Here is a 5,000-nt window from a genome sequence, read left to right on the forward strand (position 1 = left end):
CGTGGCCTCATTCAAGTTGGACTTGGGCTCGGCGCGAGGCGTCGGGGTAGTGGACCCTCCCAAACACCACATGCCACGACAGGCGGCAGCCTGCGGGGTTCGGTGCTGGACTCTTCCCTGTTCGCTCGCCGCTACTGGGGGAATCCTTGTTAGTTTCTTTTCCTCCGCTTAGTAATATGCTTAAATTCAGCGGGTAGTCTCGCCTGCTCTGAGGTCGTTGTACGAGGTGTCGCACGCCACACCGCCAGCCGGCTGTGCACGCTACCGAGAAAGTACCGGTATGCGAACCGCCAGGCGACGGGCGCGCATCGCACGTTTAAGGAGACGCGGCCGGCCACACAGGCGACCACGACACTCCCACGTCTCCGAAGCGGGACAAACGCCGCGCGCTTCAGTATACGTAGCCGACCCTCAGCCAGACGTGGCCCGGGAACGGAATCCATGGACCGCAATGTGCGTTCGAAACGTCGATGTTCATGTGTCCTGCAGTTCACATGTCGACGCGCAATTTGCTGCGTTCTTCATCGACCCACGAGCCGAGTGATCCACCGTCCTGGGTGATCTTTTCCTTTTCAGTCTCCCACTGTCTCTTTCAAGACAGTAGCATTTGCGGGACTGAGGCGTCTGACGGCCCCTGTTCCACTATTTTTTTTTGTGTCCAACGGCCTCACAGCCGATGGGCGTCGTACGGCTCCACACCGGAGCGGACAGGCACTCGGGCGAACGTCATTCAAAACCGGCGCCAGGCGCCAGGTACCGCAGGCCAGCCGCTCCAGAGCTTCAGCGCTCGTACCACACAACAACAACACTTCCGCTAGTTTTGAGAGGCACGCGTGGTTCCGCACGCGGCGCACGGCCACTGCCGTACAGGTAGCGTGTTGCGCGACACGACACGACACGCACATCGAAAGACATGCAGTCTAGTCGGTAATGATCCTTCCGCAGGTTCACCTACGGAAACCTTGTTACGACTTTTACTTCCTCTAAATGATCAAGTTTGGTCATCTTTCCGGTAGCATCGGCAACGACAGAGTCGATGCCGCGTACCAGTCCGAAGACCTCACTAAATCATTCAATCGGTAGTAGCGACGGGCGGTGTGTACAAAGGGCAGGGACGTAATCAACGCGAGCTTATGACTCGCGCTTACTGGGAATTCCTCGTTCATGGGGAACAATTGCAAGCCCCAATCCCTAGCACGAAGGAGGTTCAGCGGGTTACCCCGACCTTTCGGCCTAGGAAGACACGCTGATTCCTTCAGTGTAGCGCGCGTGCGGCCCAGAACATCTAAAGGCATCACAGACCTGTTATTGCTCAATCTCGTGCGGCTAGAAGCCGCCTGTCCCTCTAAGAAGAAAAGTAATCGCTGACAGCACGAAGGATGTCACGCGACTAGTTAGCAGGCTAGAGTCTCGTTCGTTATCGGAATTAACCAGACAAATCGCTCCACCAACTAAGAACGGCCATGCACCACCACCCACCGAATCAAGAAAGAGCTATCAATCTGTCAATCCTTCCGGTGTCCGGGCCTGGTGAGGTTTCCCGTGTTGAGTCAAATTAAGCCGCAGGCTCCACTCCTGGTGGTGCCCTTCCGTCAATTCCTTTAAGTTTCAGCTTTGCAACCATACTTCCCCCGGAACCCAAAAGCTTTGGTTTCCCGGAGGCTGCCCGCCGAGTCATCGGAGGAACTGCGGCGGATCGCTGGCTGGCATCGTTTATGGTTAGAACTAGGGCGGTATCTGATCGCCTTCGAACCTCTAACTTTCGTTCTTGATTAATGAAAACATACTTGGCAAATGCTTTCGCTTCTGTTCGTCTTGCGACGATCCAAGAATTTCACCTCTAACGTCGCAATACGAATGCCCCCGCCTGTCCCTATTAATCATTACCTCGGGTTCCGAAAACCAACAAAATAGAACCGAGGTCCTATTCCATTATTCCATGCACACAGTATTCAGGCGGGCTTGCCTGCTTTAAGCACTCTAATTTGTTCAAAGTAAACGTGCCGGCCCACCGAGACACTCAACAAAGAGCACCCTGGTAGGATTTAAACGGGGTCCGCCTCGGGACGCGAAAGCACCCCTTCGGCTCGCCCCACCGGCAGGACGTCCCACGATACATGCCAGTTAAACACCGACGGGCGGTGAACCAACAGCGTGGGACACAAATCCAACTACGAGCTTTTTAACCGCAACAACTTTAATATACGCTATTGGAGCTGGAATTACCGCGGCTGCTGGCACCAGACTTGCCCTCCAATAGATACTCGTTAAAGGATTTAAAGTGTACTCATTCCGATTACGGGGCCTCGGATGAGTCCCGTATCGTTATTTTTCGTCACTACCTCCCCGTGCCGGGAGTGGGTAATTTGCGCGCCTGCTGCCTTCCTTGGATGTGGTAGCCGTTTCTCAGGCTCCCTCTCCGGAATCGAACCCTGATTCCCCGTTACCCGTTACAACCATGGTAGGCGCAGAACCTACCATCGACAGTTGATAAGGCAGACATTTGAAAGATGCGTCGCCGGTACGAGGACCGTGCGATCAGCCCAAAGTTATTCAGAGTCACCAAGGCAAACGGACCAGACAAGCCAATCCGATTGGTTTTGATCTAATAAAAGCGTCCCTTCCATCTCTGGTCGGGACTCTGTTTGCATGTATTAGCTCTAGAATTACCACAGTTATCCAAGTAACGTGGGTACGATCTAAGGAACCATAACTGATTTAATGAGCCATTCGCGGTTTCACCTTAATGCGGCTTGTACTGAGACATGCATGGCTTAATCTTTGAGACAAGCATATGACTACTGGCAGGATCAACCAGGGAGCTGCGTCAACTAGAGCTGAGCAGCCGGCCGCCCGGGAGTGTGTCCCGGGGGCCCGCGCGAACACGCAAGCGTCCGCTCAATTATTCTGCAAACAGGAGGAGGCCGAGCTCCCCTGCACGATACACCTCGAAACCCTCTCAGGTCCCGGCGGCGCGCAGCGCCGTCCTAGGTACTTGGTCGGTTTCGAGAGAGGCGCAATCGCCCGGAGTTAGGCGAGTAGACGGTTTTAGTGCGAACACCCTTGCTCCCAACTGAGCTTGCCGCTGCCGACAGAGGCCCGGGAGCGTGCTGTCGTGGCATTGCCGGCGGGAGACAACACGCGCCACCTATGGTGACCGGCAGCTCCAACGCCAGCGCCACACAAGGGCAAAGCCCCACTTGGGTGCAGAAGCGAACTCTCCCAGCACAGCGCACGCGCCAACACGTCCGCACAACTGCGATACAAACCACCTGCGAGAACCGCTGGGGCGACCGAGCAGCAGACGGCGTCGCGGCGCCGAGTGCCAGGCGGCGGCGCATCCTCAACGCACACAGTCCTCAATCAGACCAGCACACTGCAGATGTCCACTGCGCTTCGCACCGGGCTCGGCTGAACCAACTTTGGCCGCCAGGCGCCGCGTGCAGGGTGCGCCGCAGCGTAGCTGCGCCGCCTGCCGAGCCCGTCGGCTGGCGCTCCTGCCACTCGGCGCCCCCCACCAGCCGCCTGTTGCGCGTGCGCCCACGCAGCGCGCGGCCAACACGCCGGGCGGCCCCCCTTCACCGGCCGGGAACAGTCCCACCAAGCCACCGCCGCGTATCGCTTCATACCCACATGGGCCTAGTCACGTGTGTGGATGTGGCGGGTACCGCTGAAACAACCGGTTAATAGCTGTACCGATCGTCGCCATCACAGATTCACCTCCAGCGTGAACAACCGCTCAACAACGGATTTCCAGTTCATTTGCGTATCTTGGGCAGTAAACGTAGATGTCCACCTACATTTGCGAATTCAACAATTCTTGCATGCCAGGATGTCATGTGTCACGACACGCTACATCAGACCACATACACACTGCGACATGTGCAGAAGAGAACACGTGGAAGGTGGCCCGCGCACATATGCGATGTCCCTTCCGCGATCCACTGTCAACCGGCATCTGCGGCATGTCCCAGATATGGAACGCGGTCCACCAGGGTAGCACTTTGTGTGAGGCAATACGACAAAGTCGGAATACACGCGTCACTACATCACACGGCTCACGCTGACCTGACCTGACTCACCGCACCACCACCCCCAGCGACCCAGGGTGACATACAATGCGTTCGTACGTTCCTCCCACACGCCTCTATGGCGTACCACAGTGCAACCTAGCTGTTATTGGGAGACGAGACAAGTAGCATCGAGCACAACATATGGAAATTGAGATTCGACACCGTTGGGCACAGCCAGCGTACGGTCACACGTATCACACTACTTCACTCTGTACGTAACTACCGATGATCGGTACAGCGTGTGGGTTACGCGTACGACATCAGCGGACAATGGACACAGACCATACCACGACGTACACTGAGGGCGTCGACATCTGAACGCAACTGAACAGCTGCGAGGCTCATTTAACACTCAAACGCCAGACCGACCAGCTTGAGAGGACGGAGACACAAAGAGAGGGGCAGAGGGGGGGGGGGGGCGATATAGTCCTATTGCAGTACAATTGACAGTGGATAGCGGGAATATGTGGAAAGTAAGCAACACTCGCAAGACATCTACATGAGGATAACAACGACACCAGAGATTCCGAGCAGTGAACTATGTTAGGCAAAGGGACAACGTGGGTTAGGTTAAGGGACAACGTGGGTTAGGTTAAGGGACAACGTGGGTTAGGTTAAGGGACAACGTGGGTTAGGTTAAGGGACAACGTGGGTTAGGTTAAGGGACAACGTGGGTTAGGTTAAGGGACAACGTGGGTTAGGTTAAGGGACAACGTGGGTTAGGTTAAGGGACAACGTGGGTTAGGTTAAGGGACAACGTGGGTTAGGTTAAGGGACAACGTGGGTTAGGTTAAGGGACAACGTGGGTTAGGTTAAGGGACAAATTGAGTTAGGTTAAGGGACAAATTGAGTTAGGTTAAGGGACAAATTGAGTTAGGTTAAGGGACAAATTGAGTTAGGTTAAGGGACAAATTGAGTTAGGTTAAG

The 5,000-nt window shown here is 55.4% G+C and overlaps 3 non-coding genes across 3 annotated transcripts in view; all 3 read right to left on the bottom strand.

The window, feature by feature from the left end:
- Positions 1-217, bottom strand: part of LOC126333820 (large subunit ribosomal RNA) — a 4,222-nt gene extending 4,005 nt beyond the window's left edge. The window contains exon 1 of the ribosomal RNA XR_007564374.1: positions 1-217. This exon is cut by the window's left edge and continues 4,005 nt beyond it. This is a non-coding gene — a ribosomal RNA (large subunit ribosomal RNA).
- Positions 218-405: 188 nt separating this feature from the next.
- Positions 406-560, bottom strand: LOC126333826 (5.8S ribosomal RNA). Its single transcript, XR_007564380.1, has one exon. It is a non-coding gene; the product is annotated as a 5.8S ribosomal RNA (ribosomal RNA).
- Positions 561-928: 368 nt separating this feature from the next.
- Positions 929-2,821, bottom strand: LOC126333852 (small subunit ribosomal RNA). The gene has a single exon (XR_007564404.1). It is a non-coding gene; the product is annotated as a small subunit ribosomal RNA (ribosomal RNA).
- Between the last annotated feature and the right edge of the window lie 2,179 nt (positions 2,822-5,000).

The sequence above is a fragment of the Schistocerca gregaria genome, unplaced genomic scaffold (assembly GCF_023897955.1).
Source record: "Schistocerca gregaria isolate iqSchGreg1 unplaced genomic scaffold, iqSchGreg1.2 ptg001646l, whole genome shotgun sequence".
Taxonomy (NCBI): domain Eukaryota; kingdom Metazoa; phylum Arthropoda; class Insecta; order Orthoptera; family Acrididae; genus Schistocerca; species Schistocerca gregaria.